The 17023-nt window shown below is 44.8% G+C and overlaps 1 protein-coding gene across 11 annotated transcripts in view; it reads right to left on the bottom strand.

Annotated features, from left to right (window-relative positions):
* CUEDC1 (CUE domain containing 1) overlaps window positions 1-9401 on the bottom strand; it is a 115033-nt gene extending 105632 nt beyond the window's left edge. For 8 of the 11 annotated variants that reach the window (XR_010593758.1, XM_065572763.1, XM_065572759.1 and 5 more), the window contains exon 1: window positions 9263-9400. The gene's annotated coding sequence lies outside the window, so the exon portion shown is untranslated. Of the gene's footprint in view, window positions 1-8657; window positions 8711-9262 lie in introns of all 11 variants that reach the window. The other 3 variants (XR_010593759.1, XM_065572766.1, XM_065572768.1) reach the window with 2 other exon arrangements.
* Between the last annotated feature and the right edge of the window lie 7622 nt (window positions 9402-17023).

Below are 17023 nucleotides of genomic sequence, written 5' to 3'. Positions count from 1 at the left end.
GGTCCTGACCCAAAAGAAAGTTGCAGGGAGGTCACAAGGTTATTTTAGAGGGGTCGCAGTATTGCCACCCTTACTTCTGCGCTACCTTCAGAACCAGGCAGCTGGAGAGCAGTGGCTGTTGGCCGGGCACCCAGCTCTGAGGGAAGGGTGGCAATACCATACCACCCTTACTTCTGCATTACTGCCTTCAGAGCTGGGTGGCCAGAGAGTGGCAGCTACTGACTGAGGGCCCAGTTCGGCAGGCAGCATCTCAGAAGTAAGGGTGGCAATACCATACCATGCCATCCTTACTTCTGTGCTGCTGCTGCTGGCAGTGGCTCTGCCTTCAGAGCTGGGCTCCTGGCCAGCAGCCACCGCTCTCCAGCTGCCCAGCTCTGAAGGCAGCATCAACGCCAGCAGCACCACAGAAATAAGGGTAGCAGTACCGCAACCCCCCCTACAATATCCTTGCGAGCCCCCCACAACTCCTTTTTGGGTTAGGACCCCTACAATTACAACACCGTGAAATTTCAGATTTAAATAGCTGAAATCATGAATTTTTTTATTTTTAAATATCCTATGACCGTGAAATTGACCAAAATGGACTGTGAATTTGGTAGGGCCCTCCACATAACCATATACCTTTTGAAATCTGCACCTAATCCATGGAGGGGAATGGTTACGCATGAAAAGCTTTATTTATTGATACTACAGCCCCAATTCTGCAGCCACTCCTCAGGCAGCTCCTATGCTGAGCTCCATGGGTATTCCATGCACACAGTAGGTACAGGACTGGAAGCATTACTGGAATGCACATTACGAGCCTGATCTTGCAATTGGATTTCAACTCCTATTGGATCAGGCCTTAACACACTTAAGCTATGTCCCTGTGAGCTAGGGATATGATACCCAGCCCATGTAGGCATACTCATGCCATGACAGCATGGGCAGTGGCAGCACAGTCTAGATGCCCCAAGTACAAACCTGCCTGAAACCCGTGGGGACGTACTCAGCACTGCTAACCCACACTGCAGCTACATTACTATTTGTAGCTCACTAGCTCAATGAGAGCTAGCTCAGGTACGTCTATATAAGCCACAAATCACATTGCTAGCTCGCAGTGTAGATACAGCCTTAGCGTGAAACTGGAAACTCCTCAATCTCTACAGAATAGAATGTCACAGCCCTTATTCAGCCAGGCAGGGAGTGAAGTCTGCTGAGGTTGTGACTCTGGCCATGTGGGCAGGAGCGCCGGCACCAGGGTTTTTGCCACCCTAGGCAGCAGCGCTCCTCCTCTGAGCATTCAGCGGCGGGGGTCCTTCCACTCCACGTCTTCGGGGCACTTTGGCGGCGGGGCCCGGAGTGAGTGAAGGACCCGCCACTGAATTTCTGCTGAAGACCCGGAGCGGAAGAACCCCCCACCGCCGAATTTCCACCGAGGGAGGCAAAATGCTGCCCCCCAAATCCTGCCGCCCTAGGCGACTGCCTAGGGTTGCCTAGTGGAAGCGCCAGGCCGGCCCTGCATGTGGGTGGGGAGAAGGAGAACAGAGGCTACTTGCCTGATGCTCCCACTGTAAGAGAGTGGGCAGTGAATGGAAGGAGCCTGGCTCCAGCTCCTCCCCCACTCGCTGGCCAAAGGAGCTGCCTGGGCACACAGCAGGGAGCAAACTGTTCCATGAAAAGGGGTGAAATTACTTCCTCCCTCCCACAGCAAGGCGACAGCAAGGATGGAACTGTGACTCTGTCACAATTTGTTCTCCTGGCTGCTCCCAGGGTGGTGCACGGCACCCCCGATCCTGAAGATCTTCCAAGTGAGGTACTGCAAGAGTGGGAGGTGCTGGCAACTCCAAAATTCTGTACTACAGACACAGCAAGAGAGACCACTAAAGTCATAGTACAGCACAGAATCTCTATGGCATATGTTTCCAGGCTTGAGACACACAATTCAAGTCTCCATCCCAGCACGTTTCAAAAGCTTCAACTAAAAGAATTTCATAGACAATTTTGTGTATAATTGATCATTTACATTGACCTGCTACACAACAATAGCATGAGAAAGCAGTAATTAGAACCAATACAAACTAACCAACTAGCTCACACTTCTTTGCAGTTCCAATTGTTGCCCCAAAGACACTTTTGTGAACCCTGATTTAAAAGCAAAGCCTGGGAGATAACTGACTGGCAACTCAACAATACGCTTAAAATAAGCATCAAGACCCTCTGGATATTGGGCCAATAAAAGCACAAACCAGGTTACAGCAAGAGTTATGTGTGTTCTGAGCCTACCGTGTGTTCTGACAGAATGGAAATCAATAGGAAGGGTTACAGATCTTAATGAGCATGCTCAGTCCTACTGTCCCTCTCAAAGAATTATTTTTTTAAATAATGACAGGTGGTACCAACTTGGATTATTAGAGAGAAAAATCCCAAACCTGTACAATGTTTTAATTTAAACACCCCCCAAAAATAAAAATTAAAAGGATTTCCTAAGACTCCTCTTATCCTCCATTTATTCCTCTGTGATGAATTTGGAGTTGCTCTGTAGTTTATGAATGCTGTATATTGGCCTGGTTACCTAAGTGTTTAATACATGAATCTACTGAGTTACCGCAATGCAGGACTGTCTAGGAAAACAGGCAAATGGAAGGATAAAAATGGCTCAGGATAGCCACCTCTCAGCAAACACGTAAGAGCTGTTAAGGAACTATGCCAGGATATTAGCTTTGATGATTTTTGCCTCCTCTCCAGCTAACCTCCAGGACTGGTTTGCACCACAAGGACAGAGCCAAGGAACACAAAAGAACTACAGCAGGGTTTAAAAGGAACCTTCGGGGGAAAACAGAGTGAGACTTTGCTGGGGTGTCTGGAGAAGCTAGGCCTGCCTACTTCGCCATCAGGAGATGGTATGGCTCTAAGTTAGACAGACATGCATGTAAACTGTTGTTTTAAAATCCTCTCTCTCTAACTGCTAAAATAAACAGTGCTTTGGTTTAAGGGGACTGTCTGGCCACTGTATGCCACTGGTCAGAGACTCCCAAAGGGAAGAACTGCAGGTGCCCAAACTCAGTTGGACCTGCAGGGTAAAAGCAGTGAATACACAGGATACTGTAAGCCAGGGCCCAATCTAGGAATGAAAGAATTGCACAACTCCACCCTGAGATAGGTAAAGGCATGAAATCTGAGACCACAGAGGGTGTGCTTGGAGATAGCCAGGAAGGGGACAGAGGTTCAGCTTACCTCGCACAACTAATGAATTACATTCCACAACAAGTTGGTCCAACTCATTTTTAACACCCTATGCCAACTGCACGGGAAGTCAACACAAGATAGAGAGTCACGCGAAGTGCACAGCACTTCACTCTCTCAAAACAGAAGCAAATGGTTTAGCCTGTGCTGGCCTCCTACTCCAGCAATCATACTTATATACAAGAGAGGCAGTGTGACCCAGTAGTTAGGGCAATGGATTGGGAATCAGTTCTGGGTTCTGCCACTCACTTATTGTGTGATCGTAGTTGGGCAAGTCACTTCCCCACCCTGTGCCTCTGTTATCCCTCTAGCCCTTTGTCTTGCCTATTTAGATTGCATGCTGTTTACGGCAGAGCTATATGCTGCAGAAATTGACCTTTTCACTGTAATTAATGTAAGTATTCCACACAAAACTGTGTTAAGAGACTGTGGACAAAAGAGTATGTGATCATGTAATTAAAGACTGTATCATAATGTATATGCACAAGGGGGCAACTTAATTCTGGCATTCCCTAACTTTTGAATGCTTGACTTTGGAACCTTAATAATGTTCTTTTAATATAGGTTCTTGTGTGTGTGTGTCAATTACTAGATTTTTAAGAAATGCAAAAGCCATAAATATGGCATCATATTGACACCCACATGGGTCACCATCAGGGTTAGAACCTTTAGATCCACTGCACAGACTTCTGCCACTTGCGCTAATGGAGTAACTGATAGCAGCAGTAGGTAATCGTCCTCTGTGTGGGCTAGAATTAGAGGGAGAGGAGATACACACTTTGCCAGTGGGTTTCTCAGATATTGGCTGACAGCAGAGGTATGGTGAGACTCAGGAGTCTTAGGTTCCATTCTGGACTCTGGAGGGGAATGTAATAGAAAGCAGAGACTCTTCTGTCCATTTCCCCACAAGTTTAAACCCTTCTACCCAGTCCCATCCAAGCTGCCCATTCCAGTCCTGTCTCTTCCCCATCCTTGGCTCCTTGCCTACCCAATCCCAGGCTCAGGCTCAGGCTCCCAGCCCAGCTAGTCACAATCCTCCCCCCCCCCCTTATCCTATTGTCTCTTTATCTCCTCTCAACCGCCAAGGCTCCTAGTCTTCGGCCCTGGGCTCCTCATCTAATAACAGTCTCCCCCTCAATGCCCTCCCCAGCTTCCTTTTCCCTGGCTCCATGTCCCAGTCTCTCTGCCCAGCCAGTCCCAGTTCTCTCCCCACAGCCCAATTCCTTGTCAGATTTTCCCCCGTCCATGCTCCCCTTACTGGTTCCTAGTCCCAGTCTCCTTGTCCAGCCAGTCCCAGTCTCTTCTCTTCCCCCGCCCCCCAGCTAATTAATTGATCTCAGTGTTACCACCAGCCAAGTGGCTCTCAGTCCCACTGTGTTTAAAGTGTGAGCATGGGGAGGGGGTCACAAAGAGTCAAAGACCTGGCCAAAAACAAAAAAACACAAAAACCATTAAGAGTCAAGCTGAAGGTGACTGAGGAGTGCACCTTAAAGACTGTTTTAAAAAAGCTACTGCTCCCAGATTGTGACAGCTCCCTCACATTTTTCTCAGACTGCTGCAAGCACTGAAATCCTCTCCTCCCCATTTTCCCCTCACTGGATCACAGTCCCAGTCTTCCCTCCCTAGCTCCCAATTCCAGCCTCCCTTTCACCCTGCCCAGTTTCTCTCACCAATTCTCCAGTCCCAGACTCCTTATCCCAATCAACTCCTTTCCTTCCTCACTAGTATGGCTTTTGTCCCCTTTGCATTTGACTCACACAGCTTCCTTCTCCACATGCCTAAGTGTCAGAGAGGGCACAGGAGAGACAGGCTCCTTGCCCTCAGCTCCCGGGGCCAGCCCCACCCAGCTCCCAGTGGAGCTGGGAGCAGCCATTACAGGGAAAGTCTGGCTTTGCCTGTAGGCCTTACAGGCTGGAGCATGTTCAGACACTCTCTGGGGATGATGCATGCACAGTCACACATAGAAGCTGCAAGAGGCTCAGTGAAGATGGAATCTTCTGTGATTTTGGCTGCTAACATCAAAGAAGTCTCTATCTGGGAACTTGGTCAAATTTGGGTGGATTTTCACTGAGATGGCAAAAGGCACATCCCTGATACAAAGGTCATCCCCCTGCTAAATTTCAAGCTGCTGCTCCAAAGTATTGGAACCCTAGAGCTGTTCAAAGAAAAGCTCTCCAGAGTTTTTTTTAACGTAAGCGAAGGGAAAGTATGTGGTTTGCCTCATTCTTGGAAATGGCTGTACTGTTGTGACTGAAATTTTCTAAAAACAAATGAGCCAGAGACAGGCACCCAGCATGTAAAATTTTAGCACAAATAGTTAAAGTTTGGAAAAGCTCTATGTAACTGAAAACAGGGTATGGTAATGGGAAATGTCAAGTAACCTCAACAGAAGACAGCATTACTAGCTCTGCCTACAATTAGAGGATTTTTCTAATCTCCAAACATTTGCACCCTACGAACCTGGGAAAGCAGGGGAGGACAGCACTCCCAGTGACTGTTATTGGGAAGTGCTTCATTCCCACTTCCTAGCATTAGAGGTGATCACTTTTAAGGTCTCACCACAACTGCTAGAATGATCTATTCAGATTAAAGATGAGCATATAACATTCTCAGTTCAGCAGACAGAGCTCCCCTGTAGCAAGAGACACAAAGGGACCAAACTGGGGGCAATTAAAAGCAACACCCCCTGAAATGACTTAGACCCCAGCCTCTGTCCCCTCACATGCTCCTTGTCAAAGAGGAAGGAGCCAGCTACAGCAGGAGACAGTGTGTGGTTGTGTTGACGTCACTAGGCCTCACCCTAGGTAACTCGGGAGGGTGGAAGGCCACTAAGTGTCAATGAAGCCTTCCTGCACTAGGCCTAAGTGAACCAAACTCTATCCTTCCATGTTTAAACTCTAATCAACCTCAAAAGCCAGGTGCAATTGGAATATGTAAGCAACCAGTTATCTGTGTGCAACCCCCTGCTCAAGCGGTAATAATGAGGCTGCATGTTTCTGGCTGAAGGGAAAAAGGACAAGATAACGGTTTAAAGAAGTTACTAACAAGCTAGGCTTATAGCTGCCAAGAATGACTTAAATATTACCAGGGATGGGAGGGGTAGAGGGAGGAGGGGGGGGAGAAAGGGAGGGCTAGAGGGGAAAGGAAAAGGGGGGTGAGGCTTAACTGCAAAATGTATAAAAGAAGAAAAACTGTTCCTGTTAATGTGCTTGATTTGAGACTTGCCAGTCTCCTTGCACCGCTTTGGGATCCCAAATAAACTTTGTTTGCTTCTCCCCCTGGTGTCTTTATTGGCGCGAAGCACACCGGGCAACGAACCCACTGTTGCTGTCCTCGAGCACACCTGTGCTGGCAACAGTTGGCTGCTAGAAAACCTCCCATTTCCTAGTCTACATTTATACTGTGTTCCATCACTACGGTGTTTGAGCAACCAATGCCTGCACCCCCTGCGGGAAGCTGGTAGTGGAATCTGGTGGGAGCTGGCCCAAAAAGTACCGCCAAGCTAGCTGTATATAGCTATATGTAGTATGCACAGCACCTCCACCAGTGAGAATAGGTTTCTGGGAGAGGAATGGGTACTAGAAAGGCGGTACATGCTTTGCAACTGCAAACCCTGGAGGAGCTGAGAAGCAGCAGCCAATCTCCAAATGCACAAAATTATTAATTTTATTAGGAGTACCACCAGAAGGCCCTAATCAGGATCAGGGCCCCATTGTGCCAGGCGCTGTCCAAATACAGAGGACGATACAGACCATGCCCGGAGTCTGCTTACTATCACAGAAGCATTTACTTTCACCACTGCCACGATGTTGATTTTTTCTTTTGTTTTATTTTATGCAAAAATAAATGAATGCAAACATGTAGGGGGCACTAATTGCTTGAAATAACAAACAGCAATGCAGTAAATGCCAAGAATAATTAGTGTGCCAGTCCCAAACAACACAGCTTACTGTAGACCACTGCAGGATATAAACATCCTAGCCATTCTTAAGCCCTTTTGAGCTGCTCAGTTCACCCTATCTATTCTAATTCTCTTGTTAGACTGTTAGCTCCTTCCAGGTAGGAACTACCTCTACATTGTGTTTGGTATGGTCCTAGGTACACCATCAGCACTTTTTATATCTATAAAGAAAGGTAAATTTTGATCATCTGAGAGAATAGACTTCCGTGGCTCAGCCTGTCAAAAAGAAACCTTTCCCACAGGTGCATATTAAAAATTACACCCATAAGTCTAAGATCTAGGACCCTATGCTGTGTGCCTTAGTCATGTGAATAGTCCCCTGGCCTCAGTGTAACTACTCAAATGGGGGTGGGAGGTCTGAAAACAAATCTAGAAGCCGCTAGGTAAGATACCATAGGAAAACAATCCTATGCAGTGAAGGGTAGACAAATTAACATAATATTTTAGTTCTTTTCCATCTTTAACTTTTATCAAAGTCCTAAACAGTTTCAGTACATTGCAATGTACAAAGTGGAAATTTAGCTCGAGTGAACTGAAGCTAAGAGCTAAGTCATTCTATGAAAAACTATCTTCATATACCTACTACAAGACTTCCACTGTAATTTTTTTTCCTGAATACCTCACATTTTAGTTGCTGAAATTTTGGTTTTGAATACAGATATATAGGTCAACCATCTGGTGACCTGATTGGATGAGAACAACTTCATTGACATAGGTCTATGGAATATAACTACATTGCAGAATAATGGTTTCATATCACTCAATAAACATCATGGCAAAGGCAAAGTAACTCATCAAAAGCATTTGACAGCAACTTGAGCTTATATTTTTAGAGTGGCATACATTTATCCTACAGCAATTACTTTATTTATATTCTACCTAACATATGGTTAATGGTGTGTCACTTTGTCTGATAGACAAATGTGAACAGCACTATGATACCAGTACCAAAACACAGCATTCTGATTGGCTTAGGGTGATTCAGACAATTAGAAACTATTTGGGCCATAAAAGTACAGCTCTAAAACAAACAAAATAAATATGAATAAGTCAGTTTGCCATTGGGTGCATGTTTGAACTCCTGTATTTACTAAGGGGCAATCGTCCAGAAATCCCATTAGTAAAGTATTGGTCCCAGGTGATGGAAAATGGACAGATTTTTTGATCCGTTGATTTTAATGGACTTAAGCCTTTAAGCCATATCAACAATGAACAACACAACTTCTTCCCCTCCATAAATATGCCTCATTCCTCTTCTGCAAACAGCCCAGGCTATAAAACTATACAGCCTACGTAGCCAAAACACCAAATCCTGCTACAGGTTTTTGGACTTAATTTCCAGTCATTCAACTTTTTTTGGATCTTTGCAAAATAATAATAATAATAATATTTTGAAACAACACAAAGGAAGGGGGCTATGGGAAACGAGAAACACAGCTTAACAACAACCTGTAAATAAAGCCGGGCTAACCTTAGGAAGGCTCCAGAGAAGGAGTGTGGCGATTTGGGGGTGGGGGGATTCTTCTGCTTGGAAAGAGAATGACAAAGAGTCCCGGGGTTCACTCACAGACCCCCCCCCGCGTTGGCTGCTGTCTGTCCCACAGAACACCCCCCACCCCATAGGGGTTCTAGGGGAAGGAGGAGGAAACGCTCACACATGGATCCAGCTAAGCGGGGGATGTGGCTAGAGACGGAGCCCATGATCCGGAGGACGGGAAAGGTGCCACAGCGCCCTAGCATGGGAAGAAGTCCCCCCCTCCCCAGCCATGCCCCTTGCCCTCCCCCCCGCTCCCTTTCCCACCCCACCCTGGCCAGGCGCGGATAGCCTGGAACCCCCCCTCCGGGAAATCCGCCCGGCGGGGAGAGCCCAGCCCGGTGAGGGCCTCTGCCCGGCTCCGCCCGCTCGCAGCCGCGGGAGCGTTGCCTGGGCACTGCCCGGCCGAGCGGGCTGGCACGGGCGGGGGCGGCCGCGCAGGGTCCGGCTCCAGCCGGGGCTGCCCCGGCCGCACAAAGGCAGCGCCGAAGAATCCCCCCCTCCCCCCGGCACGGGACGGACAATTCCTGCCGCTTCCTTACCCGGCTGCCGCGGCGGCTGCTCCCCGGGCTGCTGGCGAGGGCGCGGGGGCAGAGGCGGGCTCCGCGCCGCCCGCAGCTGGAGGGGGGCTGAGGGGGCGGGCGCTGCCCCGGGAGCCGTTGAGGCGGGGGGGGGGGGGGAGACAGGCGCGCGCGCTCGCTCGCGAGCTCCCCGGGAGTTCGGCTCCGAGCTCCCCTCACGCAGCCGCCAGCGCAGCTCGCAGGCTGGGGGAGGAGGGGGTGGGGTGGCGGGGGAGAATGGAGAGGGGGGCGCCTCGGAAATGGCAGGGGCTCTGCTCAAGCTCCAGCACGGGAGGGAAGCGCGAGCCCGGCGGCTTCCTAGCGGCCGGCTGCCTGAAGTGCAAACGAGCTCCTCGTGCCCGGCCCGCCGGTGGGACTGAGCTAGCGGGGGGGGGTAGAGACAGGCGCAGCATCCATGGGCAAGAGCCCTGGGATTTCCTCAGGCCGGACTTGGTGGGACCAATGCACCGCCCAGTGCCGGGTCTCTAGCCATGAGGGAACCCCCTGGGGCAGGGCACAGGAGAGGGAACTGAAGGAGACCGAGGTTAAGCAACTTGCCCAAGGTCACAGAGTGGAGTCAGTGTCTTGATTAAAATTCAGGCTCCCAGGACCCATTGCAAAGCACCAGCTGTTGTCTCACCCCTGTACCTGAGAGCAAGTGTTTGTATGGCAGGGGATGTGGTTGTACCCTAGTGACTTGGGGTACAAATGCATCCCCAAAAGCAGGCCGCTGAAATTGACGAGGGTTCTCAGCCAGGCTTCAGAGATTCAGGACTGCACAGCCTTCCGCCCTGCAAAGTGTGAGGGGTTCACCAGAGTGGGGAGGCCCCCTATGGGAATGGGGGAGGATCCCAGTGTGGGAACAGTTGAGAACCACTGCAATAGAATTCCACCAGAAGAGTACCTCCTGTTTCCTTTCTTGATAGTGACCTTTACGTGCAGTGGCAGGAAACAGAAGCTAAAGGGACTAGAAAGGGCCAGAGAATTTAAAATAATGTGCACAATGTACCTACTGACTAGGATCAGAAGAGCATTTACATTTGGCCTATGCTGAATGTGGAACATACCTTTTAAGAAGCAGAGGTGTAAATATTTATATTATGGTGATGCCCCATGGCCCAATATTTAGAATGCCTGGTTGCTGCTGGGAGTAATGCTCCACCCTGTACTGTGGTGCTAATGCTGAAGAGACTATGGAATCCAGTACAGAAGCTTCTCTAGAAGGGTCAGGTAAATTCTAGGTTGTCAGTTACCATAGCAATAGGTAGGGTCTAAGGCCCTGAATAGAATTTGTCTCAACAACATTCTGGGAATGAGCTTATGTTGGCATAGCACTTTTTCTCCTGAAGGCTCCCAACACACTTTGGGATTGTCCGTAAATTACATAAGGTATTGGGGGAGGAGAGGGTCCTTAATTTTGCATGTTTGTTTCAGTATTAACGAGGGGTGGGGAGGTCTTGAAAATCACCAAAGAAGTGTTACCTAATTTATAGACATCCCCTTTACAAACGCAACTACCTTTCCCGAGCACCAACATGGTGTGGATATAGAATAAAGAAGAGGACAGTTCCTCCCCCTCACCCTAAGGGCTTAATGTGAGATGCAGTCTATAATAAAGGATCACTTCAACCACAGATAAAAAGGTGTCATCTCTGGTGTGTAACTTGGCAGTGTTTTTGACAGCTCCCATCAACATCACATAACAGTTTAGGACAGGAAGTGATCTTTTCTAACAAATTACAGGGGAAACTTTAAGTAGAATATACACAACTTGTCCTCTTTACCAAAGGACAGAATGATATCCTTAATGACAAGTGGTTAAGACCTTGGTTTCACATCTAGATATAAAGCTCCTCAATGACCTGTGCTGGAACATTTGCTTAGCACTGATTCAGGGGCAGAGTGCCCCAGCTACTGAGTCATCAACACTACTTCCTGCAGCACCTAGTAGTTCCTTAAAGGTCTCCCATCCAAGTATGACACTTCTTTGCCCCTGCTTAGCCCATGCTTATAGCATAAGGGACAATGGTTGCAGGATATAATTGCAGAATTTTACTATGTTTTTAGTATGATTAACTTTATAAAATAATATCCTGGTCTATATTAAAAGAACTCAACATGGAAGGGTACATTTAAAAAGTGTGTGTGTATGTCTTATCCTTATAGCATCCTTGATCCTGTTGCATAGCAATAGGAGATGTGCATGGGACAGCCAAAGATTGTACATGACCCTGTGTATCAATCAAGGCTGGACATGTTGACTAGTAACTTTACAAATAAGTTACAAAGATGGAGGCAGGAATGGTTTTGTGATATATATTCTTGTTGAGAGTCATTGTGCATTATATGTATGTGGAAAGAATAAGTGACAAAACAATGATATACAGTACTTCTTATTTCTATTTAGTGGCAAACTCCCATTGTCATTAATGGGAGCTGGAGCTGGCCCTGAATAATTTGGTCATGTGCCCATTAGCACTGTATCTGGGCAGGTGGCACTGAACCAGACACTGAGGTACCAAATTAGCTATCTACCAAGATTCTTATATGGTTCCCATCACCAAAGTGTCTGAGCACCTGGTTATAATAGAAAGCCTACTATTCTGTGTTTGTACAGTGCCCAGCACAGGGCCTGGTCCTTGGCTGGCCCTTAGGCATCACTGTAATAAACCTGACGATTAATAATAATATTAGTTCCATACCAGTACTGGAGGGGATCTCGAGGGGCTCCCAAGAGCATCTTGTCAGAATTCCACCATCAAATGAAAGGTAGGTTTGGGGTAATTTCTCTGCATTACCCCCCCTTCTGGAAGCAGATTTGATAAGGTCTTAAGCAGTGCATTGGTCTGGTGGGTGAAATTCACTCTTGTGCAGAAAGACCAACATAGAATCTATGCACTGATTAGTCCTACCTTGGGAATGTAAGGACACAAGGATCTTATATCATGGCCCTTTGCACAGAGGTCACTTTCACCCCAGTGCGATTTTTCACCTTTGTTTAGCAGCTAAGCAAACTGTAGCCTGGATAAAAATACATAACGCTCTACTGTGAATACTTGGGAATAGGCATCAATAACGGAAACATTAGTGAGAGTGTTTCTATAACTTTTAAAATTTTCAAGTACATGTTGCTATAAATATTTAACTTTACCAAGTTAAATGCAGACCAGCTTGAGCACTATCTTCGACATTTTAATGCATTTGCAGTAAGCCATTGGCTGACCTCTTGTTTGCTGCTTTGGAACTGCCTGATGGAACTTTATGCTAGTAATATTATACTGTTGCTGTGTGCATCAGGGTCCCTGTTGCACTAGGATTAGCTGTTGACGACACTGAGCGCTTACAATTATGGGAGTGAGAAATATAAAACTCTAAGGAATTCTGTGAGTGCATTTTAATCTAAACAGATCAAACTAATAGGACAATGGTTTGAAAAGGGAGCTCACACATTAAACATGGAATGTGTATGATTTTATGTAACAGCTGTCAAGGATTCAGGCATGATTCTAAAATGAGCTGTAACTGGGGTATTATTTTCTCTCTGAAAAAAATCACATATTCCTTATAAAGCAAGATGTACTAAAGATTACACTGACCACATATTTTCCCCCAAATATTACATTTTAATAAACTGGTTAAACATTTTTTACAATCTGAAATGGCTAATATTAGGGTTAAAATAGAGTCCTACATTGACAAAGAGATTAGTGATCTTAAGTGTTCAACTTAAGACCTTACAGGGGCCTGATTTTCAGAAAGTGCTGAGCAAACCCCCTCCATTCTCCCCTCTCTGAAAACTCAGCCCTTTACTAACTATTTAGTTTTTATTTCTACAGACAGGGAAGCGAGGGAGTATTCTTACAGTATTTCCAGGCAGTGGATAGTAGGTCCATTTTTGAGTGTCAGAGTTTTCAGAAGGGTTCAGCACCCAAAACGGAGGTCAGATTTTTCAAGAGAGCTCAGCTGCCATTTAGACATCAAAATAAGTGGCCAGATTTCCAACAGTTCTGCCTATTGGGTGCTAAGAATTTTTTAAAATCTGGCTATTTTTTAGGAACTGATATGGGAGCACTTCTTTTTAAAATCTAGTTTCAATTGCGGGTGCTGAGCACTTGAAAATGAGGCCCTGAGCTCTTTTCAATATCTGGCTCTAAGTAACTCGTCCCTAAAATCACAGAGCAAATCAATTTGGAATTTGGAAACAGAACTCAGGAGTCCTGACTCCCAATCACCTGCTCTGTTATTATAATTAGCACCACTAATGTGCTTGCTGATGTGCATTCCATAAAGTCCTTTTCCCAGAGAACTGAGAGTTTAGTAGGTTCCAATCACTAGGACACAGATCTTAAAGGTATTTAAATATCTAACTCCCATTGAAATCAATGAGCAACTCCTCCACTCTACCTTGATTCTAATGGCTAAAGTTTGTTTTTGTTTTTTTTATAATAAAACCCTGTTAACAAAAACACAAATATAATGAAGGTCTCTTCTTTGCCACACTTGTAAAAATATTTATTGTAAAAGAAAAATCAATTACTCTATTTAAAGAGTTCCTTTTTATATGTTCAGTATTGGCCAAATGTTATTTGATTTGTACTGCAGAGATAGAAAAATATTCTTTTAATCCAGGTAGAGGAAAAATTCTGAAGGCTATCTTTTGTCAGACTGATCAGGTATAAAATATTTCTCATGTCTGTACCCTTATTTCCTCAGGTAGCACCAACATATTTTATGACTTCAGACCTCGACACACCAAGCAAATTAGCATTAAAATATTGATTCTCTTAATTGTTTCTTGGGCTGTTATTGCTTCAATTCATTATTCATAATTTCAATAGTGCCTAGAAGCCCCAATTAGGATCAGACCCTCATTGTGCTAAACATAAAAGAAGACACCATCTCTGTCCTTATTTTCATACCAGAATGGTTACAATCCAAAGCCCCACTGTTGCAAACACTTAAGCACCAAAGTATCTTTACCTACATGGATAATCTCACTGAGTTTAATGGTACTACTCACATGAGTAAAGTTGTCTGTGTGTGTTTGCAGACTGAGGCCCTAATGTGTTACTGTCTTTAACACAGTGTTCCCCACCTTCTATCTTTCAAGAACTTTAGGGAGACAAAGTGGGCGAGGGAATATCTTTTATTGGACCAACTTCTGTTGAAGAAAGAAATAAGCTTTTGAGCATACACAGAGCTCTTCTTCAGATCGGTGTAAACCCAAAACAATTGGAACAATTTGCCAGGGGTTGTGGTGGATTCTCCATCGCTGACAATTTTTAAATTAAGCTTGGATGTTTTTCTAAAAGATCTGCTCTAGGAATTATTGTGGGGAAGTTCTATGGCCTTTGCGATATAGGTCAGACAAGATGATTATAATGGTCCCTTCTGGCCTTAGAATCTATGAAATCTTGTCTCTCACTAACAGAAGTTGATCCAGTAAAAGATTACCTCATCCACCTTGTCTCGCTAATATCTTGGGACTGTACTGCCACACAATGCAAGCACTTTAGAAGCATTCTGTTTGATTCTCCTCTCATGTACACCAGTGTAAACTGGGGGGATATCACTCAAGTGCCATGACATTACATTGGCTAAATGGAGGGGGGAAATCAGCCCCTTTAACCAGCCTTCATAGAACTTTTGGGAGTAAGGTAATAGGGCTGATCAAATAGTTTGTTGTTTTTTGTTTTTTAAATGAAATGTGTCTCTTTGAATAATATTATAAAGTGCATATAAATCAAACATTTCAGAATTTTTGATAACGTTATCCAAAATGAACAAAATTCATTTTGATTCAATCTCCATGGAATTTTAAACAAATAAAAATTAACATTTTGGATTGAGGTTTCCTTCCCCCCTTTTCCCTTTAATTTCAAATCATTTAATAGAAAAAGCAAATTGTGATATTAAAAATGCTACATCACTCAAAAATCAGTTAATGAAAAATGTATATTTATTTATTGCAGAGCAGCATTCCCAATTTTAACCAGCCCTAGCGACTAATATTATTATCCCCATTCTACAGATAGGGAGACAGGTGCAGACAGATGAAGTAATTTGCCCCACACGTCCAGAGCCAAGATTAGAACTGGAGTGTTCCAGGCACTGAGGTGTTCAAGGATGTGTTCAGCTGTTTTTTATGATCACACTATCTTTGCAAACACACTAGTTGAAGAAAATGCAGAAGTCAGTTCAAATTTTCAGCAAACTGCCCTCCTTCCTAGAATTGCTCCACACCTGAAATGTTGTACTTCACCGTCCATCCTCATCTGACCTTACAGAGCCTAAATGGTGCACTCTCTGCAGAGAGAGAGAGTGTATTTGTTGAGGAATAACATCCCCTAAATTGCAAAGTCAAAATCTGCACGCAGAGCAAATCACATTCTTTTCAGTTAGTGGGTTTTCCTGCTTTTGAGACTCAAAGTCTTTTACAGTTTTGGCACAGTGTGAACTTGGGCAAGTCAACTTGCTTCCCTATGCCTTCATTTCCCCATCTGTAAAAAGGGGTACTACCAGCCCATGGTTGCGTGAGGCTATAGTGCTTAATTAACAAAAAGGACTTTTGAGATATTGGGATAGAAGATGCTATAGAAAAGCACTGTGCACTTAAAGATAGATCATCACAAACAAAGATTCCAAGTATAGAAAGTGCTGTTGCTAGCTATGTTATTTTGCTGGGTTGCTGTCTTGTGCCAACGGATTTTAAGCTCTTTGACAGACATAATATAATATTTTATTACTGAGCACATATTAAACATGACATTATATACAAATAATGTATTTCTACAGTAAGGTAAACTACTGATGAAGATTTTGTTTGGTTATTAATAGCACTACACTGGGCGTATTGTTCCAGTTCTGTCTTAGCTACCCCTTGATTGAAGAGAATACTGGTACAAGTAGATGAGTCAGAATTACACTTTTTAACAGAAATCAATGGCTAATGCTGTTTACTTTACTCATGTGACTCAAAGTGAGCAGGATTTAACTCATCGATCTTTGCCCCACAATTACTTCAAGCTGACTTTAGTAAGTGTATAAAGTAGAAGATTGGTTTACTTATTTACACGTAGGGAGGATGATCCACACTCTCTTAAAAACAAAAACCATGCTGATTACTTGTAGTAGCAGGTATTGTTCTACAGAAAGGCCAAATCCTAAATTATCTGCTTACCCAAAACTGCCATTGAAGTCTATAGTTCTGAATGCACAAGAAAAACAGGGCTAGGTTCCAAGGCATGCTGGTTTAGCTGATTCCCAGGATAGCCTCTGCCATAAATATTTACTTTCACTTAACATAGCTTCTAAAAATCACAGGTGAGCCTAGTAACACCTTAGCCCTTCTTGCATGCAGAGGATTTTGCAGGTCACTGATTAGATCTGAATTCTGGGAGAAGCCATTCTGAGAATTCGATTGAAGACCGTTTTAGTCGCCAGAAGCCATTAGTTCACTGCCCAGTGCTTATGAAATCCCACCCTTTAACATGTTCCCTCTGACACCATCATCCATGTATTATTCATTCTAAAAAATAAGACATGTCATATCTGGTGATGAACCAGGCAGAAAGACCCTGAAAGAACTCAGGTGACATCACTTTCACTGGGTTGCATTAATAGGACAAACTGTCAAGGTGAACAAGAGGATGGCATCAAGGCCCAGAATTTAGCAAGATTCAAAGGATTGGATGTTTATACAGATAAGAATATCCAGTTAGGACAGTATTTAATGCAAATAAA

The sequence above is a fragment of the Chrysemys picta genome, chromosome 19 (assembly GCF_011386835.1).
Source record: "Chrysemys picta bellii isolate R12L10 chromosome 19, ASM1138683v2, whole genome shotgun sequence".
In the NCBI taxonomy this organism is placed as follows: domain Eukaryota; kingdom Metazoa; phylum Chordata; order Testudines; family Emydidae; genus Chrysemys; species Chrysemys picta.
This window is presented reverse-complemented; position numbering and strand designations above follow the sequence as displayed.